The sequence below is a fragment of the Dromiciops gliroides genome, chromosome 4, assembly GCF_019393635.1.
Source record: "Dromiciops gliroides isolate mDroGli1 chromosome 4, mDroGli1.pri, whole genome shotgun sequence".
NCBI classification, from domain to species: Eukaryota; Metazoa; Chordata; class Mammalia; order Microbiotheria; family Microbiotheriidae; genus Dromiciops; species Dromiciops gliroides.
Genome location: NC_057864.1, coordinates 131,732,158 through 131,745,233, shown reverse-complemented (window position 1 = coordinate 131,745,233; position 13,076 = coordinate 131,732,158). Strand labels below are relative to the sequence as shown.

The 13,076-nt window shown below is 37.7% G+C and overlaps 1 protein-coding gene across 2 annotated transcripts in view; it reads right to left on the bottom strand.

The window, feature by feature from the left end:
* SMYD3 (SET and MYND domain containing 3) overlaps positions 1-13,076 on the bottom strand; it is a 1,026,564-nt gene that overhangs the window by 496,688 nt on the left and 516,800 nt on the right. The window lies entirely within an intron of this gene.

Genomic DNA, 13,076 nt, shown 5'->3' with positions numbered 1-13,076 from the left:
CTCATTTTAAAGAAAGAAAATTGATGCTGAGAGGGGTTCAATGATTTGTCCAAGTTAAGCAAGTGTCTGAGGTAGGATTTGAACTTGGCTATTCCTGACTCCAAACTGAATTCTCTATTCATTGTGACATCTGGCTGCTTCAGACCTATGTTTACTGAACACATTGTAGGTATAGAGTACCCCATTCAGTTCTCCAAATCTCCCACTGAAATTAACACTAATTTTCTCATATGCTAAAAATAATTCTTTGGAACAACTATGTCACAGCATCACAAAACAAATATACCATCTGGGTTGGGTGGGGGGGAGCCTTGGGGTATTTGGTCAATGAATTTCAAGAGTAGATAGGTTTGGCCAAACTTTGTCAATCAGTCCTTCTCCTTTCCTAAACTTGTTCCCACTCACAAAACATAGTCAGGAAGAATTTATAGGATGTGCACAATGTGCATACATGTACAAAATATACATAATGCACATACATATGCATAATGCGCAGATACAAGAATAATGCATGTACTTGCATAATGCACATACACACTTAGGTGTTTGTCTGACTCAGTTTCCTTAACTATAAAATGGGGGTTATAACAGCACCTACCTCACAGGTTTGTTATGAAGAGCAAGTAAGAATATTCATTTGGAGGGGCAGCTAGGTGGTACAGTGGATAGAGCACTGGCCCTGAAGTCAGGAAGACCTGAGTTCAAATCTGGCCTCAGACACTTAACACTTACTAGCTGTGTGACCCTGGGCAAGTCACTTAACCCCAATTGCCTCACCAAAAAAAAAAAAAAGAATATTCATTTGGGGTTTTTTGGGGGGGAAGGCAGTCAGGGTTAAGTGACTTGTTTAGGATCACATAGCTAGTGTGTGAGACCAGATCTGAACTCAGGTCTTCCTGACTCCAGGGCCAGTGTTCAAATGAGATAATATTTGTAAAGTGTGCTAAGTACTTGTCACCTTTCCCCCTTCTTCATTTGTTTTAAAAAATTTTCAGTTTTCATCTGGCAATTTGGTTTTCTTGTTTAAAAAAAAATTCAAATAGGGGCAGTTAGGTGGTGCAGTGGATAGAGCACTGGCCCTGGAGTCAGGAGTACCTGAGTTCAAATCCGGCCTCAGACACTTAACACTCACTAGCTGTGTGACCCTGGGCAAGTCACTTAACCCCAATTGCCTCACTAAAAATTTTAAAAAATCAAATAAAATAGTTCCTAATTTTATTTTGTAATTAATGCTTTTTTTTCAATTTCTTAAATATCTTCTCTAATCTTCACAATTTCTATTTTAGTATTTAATTAGGGATTTTTGCTTTTTTCAATTTTTTTTAAGTTGCATGCCCAATTCATTTGGCTCCCCCCCCTCTTTTATTTATGAAAATATTTAAGATGATTTTCCCCTATAGCCTGCTTTGGTTATATTCCCCCAATTTTGGTGTGTTTTCTCATTGTTATCCTTTTCTAAGATGAAATTATCTGCTGTTTCCTGTGGTTGTTCTTTCACTCAACAATTCTTTATAATTAAGTTATTAATTAGTCTCTGACTCATTTTTAATCTTTTCTCCAGTGGCCATTTATTAAAGATATATTTTCTTAACTTGAGCTGCATTCACTAAAGAATGTGCTGAATATTTTTGCTTTCCTGCACTTGTTTATGAGGGTGCTGAAGAATATGCTCAGCACCGTGGTCTATGCCTGATGCAATCTGCTTCTCTCTTGCCCCTCTTCTATTCCCCTCATCCTAATCACAAATTGTTTCCTTTCCTTTTTACCTCCATTGTAACCTTCAAGACGTACCTTTTGAGGTTGGAGTTTGCTTCACTTATGACCAATCCCTCCCTGAATCTATGTGTTCAGTGCTTAGCTCAGAGTTTTTCTTTCTTCCCCAACTCCTCCCCTCATACTAAAGAGCACTCCCTCAAACATCCTGACCTCTCAGTTCTTCATTTTACTCATTGTCCGGGACTTACTTCTCCACCCCACCACAGCTACAAACAAGAGCTGGTCATAGCCTTGATCTGGCCGCCCCCCAACAAATGTTCCATTTTTATGCTCGTAAACTCTGAAATTCCCTTATTACAATCTGTTGTCATTATACCTCTCTCTGCCTTGAAACTTCAAACTCTATTCTTTCTTCCCACCATAACCTCCAATGTCTCCGCCCTTTAATTTTTTTGAGGCCATCTTATTGCATTAGCTATAATCTCCTCCCTTTCCCATCTTTATTTCCTTGATAAACCAATTTAAATCCTCTTCTCTCAAGTCCTTTAAAGGACACCTTACACTTGTGCACAATGCTTTTTTGTCCTTCATAGCTCAATACATACACACATACTCACTCACTCACTCACTCTACTCCCAGCCTTTCCTATCCCAAGCCTCCTTTGCCTTTTCCTTCTTCTTGCCCTCCTTCCTAAGGAGGGGAGAAGATGCCAGGCAAATTCTTTAAACTCCCTATTCATACATGAATGCTAATATTTGAATTTTTTATGGCATTAAGCTTCAGGGGCAAAGAATAAACTAAAACACTTAAATGTTCCAGAATTCTCCTTATATCATTTGTTCTACATTTCTAAATTTTTCTATGACAGGGTTACTAAATAACTGAAAATGGGATTGTCTTATTCTCTCCCCATATATAATGTATAATTATATGTAATGCATAGGTATGTATAAATATAACCAGACAGAATAAATATAGTTGCATATGTATATTATATACATACCTATATACATAAGTGTGTACATATATATACATACATGTGAGGATTAACCTTTGTTTAGAGATATAAAATTAAATATATTACTTATATATTTTACATATTTATATTATATGTTTGTGTATATTCATGCATGCATGTATATCTATCTATAGGTTTATCTATATTTCTCTTTCTCTCTGAAAGTCCTGTTGAAATCAACTGCCCAGTCTCGTTCCCAGAGGATGAATCTAGTCCCTGCCAATGACGCTTTCTTGCCTTGATAAGTAATTCCTAAAATCTAATTTGATCCTCTCTCCACACATAAGTACACTTGAGAAATGCTCAGTAAAGCAGTCAGATGCATGAAGTGTGCTGGGCATGAGCAAATTCCGTTTGTGGGTTCTTTTCCATAAAAGTTGTTTCTAGAAAAGAATTACACAATTCTGAGACTTGATGTGTGTCTTTTTAGCACTCGAGGAGTGGGATTTTCACAATCACTGACTGTCAAGGAGATCAAATAATAGGAATAATGAAATCAAAACAAGCTGATACAGAACTCGTCAAGGTTTACAAACCACTTTTACATACATTATCTCATTTGATCCTCAAAACAACACAGGAAGCTAAGTTACAAATAAGGAAACTGAGGCTCAGAGGAAAAAAAGACTTGTCTAGAGACATATAATTACTAAGTGTCAGAAGCAAGATCAAATGCAGGTTTCTCCTCACTTCAAAGTCCAGGGCTTTTTCTAAAATGCTGCAGTTAAACTTCTGTGTAATCTTCCTACTCTCTATCTCTAAAGTAACAAAAACTCCCTTAACTTGGGTGTGTATATCTATATTTATAGACATACATGCACATATATATATATATACATATACACACACATGAAAACATATATATTATATAACTATATTTTAACATAATTAACTTCCTTTGTAATCCTATGTATTTTATTTTGCATATTTTAAAACACTCTTCTGAGAAGTAGTTCATAGCAGTCTGTTAAAGATAAAGAACCACAAGTCTATAGTATCTGGAGGAAGTAATTTTACATTCTCCCTACATTAGGATGCCTAACTCACTATCCCAAGTAATCTTTGTATAGGTAATTACTGAGCAACCAAAGAAATATACTTTAATCAATAAAAGTACAGTAGTGAGGGTGGAGGTCTAAAGGTACATTTATAGTCTTATTACACAGTCACAGATGAGAGTCCCTTGAAAAACAATTTTTGGTGGGCCCCAAACTGACCTTTTAGCCTTCTATGTTTAAAACTCTTGACCATAAGTAGGAAAAATGGAGTTTAATAATGTTATTCAAATATGAGGTGGCAAGTTGAAATAACTATTTCCATAACAGAAGGCACTTAAGTGAACTTCCCAAGGTCACACAGTAAACATATGGCAGAACTGGGATTTTAACCCAAATCCTCACTTAACTACTTTAAGCATTCCCAGATGAACCATCCTGAAGCATATTTATTGACCATCTTCGCAGAGTATGCAGTAGGTGCCTTAATACAATATTTTCTCAAATGCCAACTCCCCACACGCCATAAAAGCTTCCAACTGGTATTCTATAAACACTATTTCCTTTCCTGGCAATGCACTAACTTTCTGTTCATGATGGGATGGAAAAAGTAGATGGGATATAGCATAAATACTATACTATAAATACCATAGCAGTTTGGATATTTTTTAATCACTTCGTTCAACAAAAGTAATAAAATATTTTATTTTTCTGATTTGCACATCACCTAGTATAGCATAAGACACTGAGTAGGAGTTAGAAGACACAATGGACTAGGGTCTAGTCCTAGTTTTGCTACTAACCATCTGTGTTAACCATGGGCTTTACTCCACCTTTTTGGGTTTCAGATCCCTTCTGGTAAAATAAAAGGTTGTGACAAGGTGATCTCTAGATTTCCTGTTGGTTCTTGAAGTTTCACAGATTGTTATTCTTCCTTCATTCTCAAAGAGGACCAACGACAACAGGAGGATGATGTCTTGACTTGTAAGTGAATAGGATTTAAGTGAGACAGAGCTGTGCAAAGTCATCAGCCTCATTCTCTCCTCCAGAGTTATATCAGAGTCCAGCAGCAAGATATAGATCGAGACGATTGGCCATGCCCCCTTCTAGAAGTCTATGGTTTCCAAGAAATGTATTTTAGGTAAAAGAACAAAGCTAAATCTAGATAGGGAGAGATTTCCCCAAAAACCATCTAGGAAGGCAAAAACAAGTACAAGTGTGATAAAAAGATGTGATGTTTGGAATCACCGTACACAAGTCAGATTTTGCAACATAGTTGAATTTCTCACCAAACCTTTTCTCTATGTACACACGCTACAGGAGTAAAATGGCAAATAGGATCCAAAAAATAATGTATGATATGGGATTGTCTTATCAAGACCTTGCAGCAGTTTTATCTTCCTAATTATGCCTTCAACATTCAATTTGCTTATTTTTGCAATTATGTAAAGTATTACCATATTAGTCATTTTGTATAAGAAAACTTGAATAAAAGAAAAAAATGAAAAAGTGAAAAATAGCATGCTTCAGGCTATGTTCAATCAATATCAGTTCTTTCTTTGGAGGTGGATAGTATACTTAATCATTAGTCCTTTAGGATTGTCTTGGATCATCAACATTCAGCTTAATAAACATGAAATACCCAAGTAATATGAAGGTCCTATACTGTGATGGATATAAAGAATACAAAGACAAAAATAATCCATGCCCTCAAGAAGCTTACATGTTCCTGGGGGTGAGGAGGAAGAGGGTATAACATATGTAGATTTATTTTTTTAAGTCTAAACCTATGATTATAACCATGTAGGAACAACTTGTGAGGAAAGTCCCTTTACAAGTCTTTGAGAATTGCCTGGGGGAAAGGATAGGTTCATTTACTCACCCAAAGTCACATAGACAGTATGTATTAGTGGCTACACTTGAACTCAGAGCATTAGACTCTGGGGCCAGTTCTCTATCCACTCACACATAGCAAGTACTCAATAAATGCTTCCTTCATTCCCTTCCGGTTCTCTCCTTCTTTCCGTTCCCTTTCTTCCTCCTCCTTCCTTCTTTTCTTTCCTTCATTCCATTCCCTCCTCCTGGCTTCCTTCTTTTCTTAGTTACTTCCCTCCTTCCCTTCCCTTCTTTCTTTCCTCCCTCCCTTCCTTTCTTCTTTTTACCAGGCTTTCCCATACATACCTAGATAAATACCAACTACTGGGGAGTGTATTCTGAAAAGGCCTTCTGGGGCAACTAGGTGGCACAGTGGATAAAGCACCAGCCCTGGATTCAGGAGAGCCTTAGTTCAAATCTGACCTCAGACAATTGACACTTATTAGCTGTGTGACCATGGGCAAGTCACTTGACCCTCATTGCCCTGGGGTGGGGGGTGGGGGGGAGGGGAGGAGGCCTTCTATAGGACATGACTTTTGAGCTATGATTTGCTGTCAATTCAATTTAACAAATACTTTTAGAATCATAGACTCACAGCTGGAAAGTACCTGAGAGCCCAACCTCCTTATTTCCCAAACAAGGAAACCAAGGTTCAGTAATAAGCAGCAGAAGTAGAATTTGAACTGAAACTCTGATGGATTCAGGTATCTCTGATTCCACAAGCAACATGTTACACCTGTCTGTCTCTCATGTTATAAAACATTTGCTACAATCGAGGCACTCCACTAGAAAATAGGATGCAAAGATGAAAACAGCCCCATCTCTGCTCTTGAAGATAAATGGAGGGAGATAAAACCTGCACATGGCGAAGTGGAACACAACAAAGAAAGTGATCAGTGGCAAAGGAAAAGATTCAAATAAAGTTCTTTAGGAAAAACTGAGGAAGGGAAAACATAATTTTAGTTCATGTCAGCATTGAACGGTGTTCTCATTCCTTTGAGCACAAACTATGGGGCAAAGACCACTTGGAAAATTGCTGGAAAATAAGGAAATGTTTACCTTGGTTTTAAAATATGCCATAGCTCTAATTTGGAAATGTTTCACATGATTTCACAGGTCTAATCGATATCATATTGCTTGCCTTCTCAATGGGTGTGGGAAGGAATGGAGAGAGGGAGAGAAGTTGGTATTCAAAATTAAAAAAATAAAATGTCAAAAAATTATATGTAATTGGGAAATATTTAACAAAATAAATAAAATTTTATTTGGAGAAAAATCAAATAAAATATGCCATAGCTAATCCATGCAGAAAACTGAGAGTTGCTGTATTCACTAGTCAATGAAGTGGTTCCTCTCCATTAAACCCCTGACACTGCTTTTTATCATTTTCTGGTCCCAGAGAGAACCAGCAAAATACAAGGTAAGAAGAGACAAATGAATGGTAATTAAATCTTAAGCTCTTTAACCTGCAAAAGAATGGATTAGCAGCTAAAGTCAAGACTACTTCTAATGAGAAAGGGCTCCACATTGCATACAAGGCAACATGACAAGCCAAGAGTAAGCTGGGCAATCAGTTAGAAAGAGTAAGGTCCTGTAAGGAACCCATTAAAGAATGCAACAAATTTCTGTAACTGGTCACAGAATATAAGACCTGGGAAAAAAAATAACAGCACACATTTGTTGAGTCATTTGAGGTTGGCAAAGCACTATCTAAACAACAACCCTGTAAGATATGTCATTTGAAGAGTATTATTCTCATTTTGAAGATAAGAAAACAGAGCAAAGAGAAAAAATAAGCTGCTCAAAGCCTCATGGCTGGTTAGTGACAGGGCAAGATGAGAATTGCATCAATGCAAACTCAAGATTTTTTACCCTGATCCATAGCTTTTAAAGAAAACTATAGGAGTCTCGATTTCTCACAGTGAGGTGACAAAATATGTAGAATGAGATGCATATTTACAGATATTGCCAATATAAGAATTTTTTTTACTATGCATGTGTGGCTATATATGTATATAAAATACTAGATAATACCATATATACACACATACACATGTAAACATATAAACCACTATTATTATTATTATTATTATTATTATTATTATTATTATTATTAAGCATTACTCCTCTCTACTATAATCTTGAGGAAGGAAAGGCTTCCAGAAGGAGCCTGATAACCAGGCTTATTAAATTAATAACCTTGTTTTGTACACAACACTAAACTGGAGGTTGGCTCCACACCTCTTTCAATTATTCCCAGATTTAGGGCTGTCTTCTAGCTCAGGGCTTCTTAAACTTTTTCTACTCACAACTTCTTTTCGCCCAAGAAATTTTTTATACAACCCTGGATATATAGGTATATAAAATAGGTATACAAATCAAACATTTACTGCCAAATTGTTTGCAACCCCCACATTCAGTTACAGAACTCCATATATGGGGTTGTGACCCACAGTTTAAGAAGCTTTGTTCTAGATGCTTGAAATTGCTGGAAATCTTACAGTCAGACAAGTGGGGTGTTACTGTACTCAGCCCTCAAAACCACATTCACCAAGTGATCTCCTAAAAGGATTTGAATTTCATATACAGCAAAATGGCAGGTTCTACAGTGTCCTAAAGTAAGAAAGATTAGAAAAAGAGTTCACTAAAACTACCTATGAAGATAAACTGGAAGTGAAATATTTGGAATTAGAGACCCTGGGTCTTTGTGGAGAGTTTATAAAATGGGGAACCTGCTTGCCAAGGTAAACACAGGATTGGAAATTTGCATTTAAATGTAGTAAACAACTGCATGGATTCACTTGGACCAGAATTTGCATGCCAGTGTAAATAGCATCAAATTTTACATTTAAATGCAGTAAATATCTCTCTAGGACTCACTGCCTATCCCTAGTGCTGCATCTGAGGTGACTATTCAAACCCTACAGTTGACTGAGCTCCACTTTCTGTAGAAGAGCTTTCTATTCTGGCAGATAATGCTTGGCACAGGGTAGGCACTCCATAAAAGATTGTGGATTGATTGACTGATTGGTTAGTCAGGGAAAATAGTTTGTTATACCAGAAAGGAGACTTCTGGGGCTGGGAGGGTGTGGGGGGTTGGAGAGGAAATGGAAGAATGGTGTTTATTTGTATCTTTTTCATTTTGAGCTTGTTCTTCATCCCCCTCAACCTCCATGTCATCCATGTGGGTACCTTTCAAATTCTGAAATAGAACAGTAGAAATATTCATTTGGTTACAGTCCAGAATTAACAATTAGAGAAAACCAAAGCATTACATATCTTGTAGGCTCTCTCTTCCTTTTTTCCCCCCATCTCAGAGGATGATTTTGTCTATTTGTTTTTTGTTGATTGGGGGGGGGCAATTAAGATTAAGTGACTTGCCCAGGGTCACACAGCTAGTAAGTGTCAAGTGTCTGAGGTTGGATTTGAACTCAGGTCCTCTGGAATGCAGGGCCAGTGCTTTACCCACTGCACCACCTAGCTGTCCCCTGCCTATTTGGTTTTTTTTTTGTTTGGGGGGGGGGTTTGTGGGGCAATTGGGGTTAAGTGACTTGCCCAGGGTCACACAGCTAGTAGGTGTTGTGTCTGAGGTTGGATTTGAACTCAGGTCCTCCTGAATCCAGGGCCGGTGCTCTATCTACTGCTGCCTATTTGTTTTTAATCTCAAACTAAGCCTTTTCTATGTTCTTTCGATCCCAGCAGCACCCAGTAAAATGCCATGCATAAACTAATAAATGTCTTAGTGGTGATGGCAAGTCTCACTGAGCTATATTGCTCTTTGCTGGATCTCCCCAAAGCAAACACAGCCCAAACACAGAAAAGAACAATGTTGGAAGAGGAAGTGAAGGGGGAAGGGAACATGCATTTATAAGGTGCCCTACTAAGTGGCAGGCACTATATTAAGCACTTTACAGATATCACTTGATCCTCACAACTCTGGGAGATAGGTGCTATTATTATCCTCATTTTACAGTGGAGGGAACTGAGGCAGAGATTAAGTGACTTGTCCAGGGTCACACAGCTAGCAAGTATCTGAGGATAGATTTTAATTCAGGTCTTCCTGATTAGATCCAGTGTTCCATCCCCTGTGCTACCACACCATAGAGGGGTCACCCAACTTGCTAATGTCCTTGTTCACATTCTCATGACACTGCAAAGATAACAAAATGGTAAGCCCATAGGCAGTCCAGTAGATCATTCCTTGCTTTTTCCATGTGATCGTCTTTTTTGCTTATAGTTTGTTTCTTGGATGACATCTTTTTCTCCATTTCTCCTTTGTAAGTGTATTACATGCTGTTCCTGCCCACATCCTCCTCTCCACTGCCCTTTGGGGTTTATTCTCAATTTTGATTCTCCAGACACTGCAGTGTTTCATAGCTCACAGTCATATAACTGTACAAGATGAATATTGGCATTTTTAAAAATGGGTCTTCATGGCAGAGAGAAGTCTGAGATCATTAAAAGAATTCTGCAATTTCCCAATAGCAATTTAGCCCACTTTCCTAGGCCCAACTCACTGAACATTTGTGGTATGTTTCAAAGATATCTGTATACACTGATGGATGAACTCTACAGGTTGTCCATTCAACTACATATTATACTATAGACAATAGGGATTCTTCATCTATGTAGTTTTTCCTCTATGGATAGTTGGGCCAAACTCTTTGAGTGATTATGGACATCACATGGGAAGTTTTGCAGTATTCCAAGGACTGATGTAATCAACGCAAATTAATCTGTAAATAGGAACAACTGAAAGCCCTCACCATCTAGAGAGAAATTTCTCCTTCAGTTGGATTCTGCACTATAATTCTTTAATGATAGTGGTGAATATTGTTCATGACCAACTATATTCCTGTTTCATTCCTTTTTTTTTTTTTTTAGTGAGGCAATTGGGGTTAAGTGACTTGCCCAGGGTCACACAGCTAGTAAGTGTCAAGTGTCTGAGGCCGGATTTGAACTCAGGCACTCCTGACTCCAGGGCCGGTGCTCTATCCACTGCGCCACCTAGCTGCCCCATTCCTTTTTTAACATTAATAATCATGAGTATCATCAAAAAAGTTTATCTCTTTTGTTATACTGCACAAAGAATCTTATATATTTTCAATATATGTATGAGAAACACTTGTGGGGGTGGGAAATCATTAAGGTGAAGTTTTGCTCTACCAAAATAAATACTCTCTTATATTCAAGAAATAATAAGTACAGTAAGACTATCTATATTCTCTACATTTTCAGCCAATTGGGTATTGATAAAGTCCTGGTCAACTGGAGACTCTCATTTGTAAAGTCCTGCCTTCTTTCTTCTTATTCCCTCTCCAAAAATGCCCTCAATGGTTGTGCAAATGGTTCTCATAAAAATGTTATACATATGGGAAAGTAGGCATGTGGGTTAGGAGTTATTGATGTTTTAACATTTAAGTTTTTTTCCATGATTTTCAAATACTTGCTTCCCTCGGATACCTTGAGAATCAATATCTCAACATACTCAAAATTGTGTTATCTTCACTTCAGACATTTAGTCCAAAAGCTTCTGCAATCTTTGTTCTCTTCAATACAACCTTTACCTCCTCTCTCTGGACATCTACAACTGTAATATTAGAATTCGAATGTGGTGGCGCACTCTTATGTTTAAAAGATTTGGGGGTAGCAGCTAGGTGGTATAGTGGATAAAGCACTAGCCCTGCATTCAGGAGGACCTGAGTTCAAATTGAGCCTCAAACACTTGACACTAGCTGTGTGACCCTGGGCAAGTCATTTAACCCTCACACAGTGGATAAAGCACAGGCCTTAGGTTCAGGAGGACCTGAGTTCAAATCTGGCTTCAGACACTTGACACTAACCGTGTGCCCCTGGGCAAGTCACTTAACCCTTATTGCCCCACCCCCCATATACACACACACACACACACACACACACACCCCAATGCCTGTGCACGTGAGCGTGTGTGTGTGTGTGTGTGTGTGTGTGTGGTTTTTTTTAAAACAAAAATCTTCATAGATTTTTTTTCTATCTTTCAGATTTGTTGACTTTCCATTTAAAATGCCCTCAGGATTATTTTATTTAGTCAGATCTCTCACCAAGTTTTTTTAAACTGTTTTATCCCTCTTTTTTGGGGGGGGCAATGAGGGTTAAGTGACTTGCCCAGGGTCACACAGCTAGTAAGTGTCAAGTGTCTGAGGCCAGATTTGAACTCAGGTCCTCCTGAATATCCAGGGCCGGTGCTTTATCCACTGTGCCACCTAGCTGCCCTATCCCTCTTTTTTTTTTTTTCTAAACTATTTTATGAGGAGGTACTGTTTTTGGCCTTTTTTTATAAGACCTTGCTGATTAAGGCAATTGTTAGCTCTTTTTGCCTTTTCCTTAGCACAACTGCTTTATGGCAAGAAAACTGATCTATGAAATTATTACAGCTGGTGTTGAGGTCCTTTCCTTTATCCATTTCCCATTTTCTAGTATCACTAAATAAGTTTAAATAAGGCAGTTTGGAGTCGTTTTGATTGCATGCCATTACAGGATTTTTATTCTTTTAGCTTTGCGTTAATTTTGATCTTTGCTTTTACAAATTAATGGTCTGACTGTAGATAAGTGGCTAACTTAGGAAGAACACCAGTAACTAGTAACTTTCTCTCTGTTAAAATAATCAATTTCATTTCATTCAATGCTCATCATGTTCCAGGGTGCTGACTCTTTTCTCAAATCAAGTATTCATGATTCATAGAAATGAGGTTTCTGTACAGTCTATAAGTCTTTGTCTTATCTCATTTTTTATTACTGATCCATATTTTTCACCATATTTATTGCCATCTTTACCAATTCCCAGCCTTGTACTCAAGACACCAAGTTTCAAAAGATATGTTGATGTAAGTTAGGTCTTGAGTTCTTCATAGAATTTCTCTGCATTTCATCTTACACAGAAGGTATTGGTATATCTGAAATCATATTCATAAAAACAAGATGGATAATGAGGCTTTTATATTCATGTTTCTTAGCAAATGTTCATCATGAAATAAGAGATAACCAAATATCATATTTCTTGTTGCCTCTGGACTCATGACAAAACCAATTCCACCAACTCCTTTCCCTGTCTTTCCAAGGAGAACCTGTGAGCCATCTTTCATTTTGTTGCAATTTCATTTCCTCATCCACTTTTTTAGTTTTTAGAGGGTTTTTTTTGTTTTAGGTTAAAAAAAAAAAGTGAGAATGTCAACTAATATAATTCAGACCCTTTAAGAGTATAGCCAGGGGCAGCTAGATGGCGCAGTGGTTAAAGCACCAGCCCTGGACTCAGGAGTACCTGAGTTCAAATCCGGCCTCAGACACTTGACATTTACTAGCTGTGTGACCGTGGGCAAGTCACTTAACCCCTGTTGCCTAAAAAAACCCCAAAAAAACCCAAAAAACAAACAAACAAAAAAATAGTATAGCCACTCACTGATCACTAGACAAGTATCTCACATTTAGAGTACCT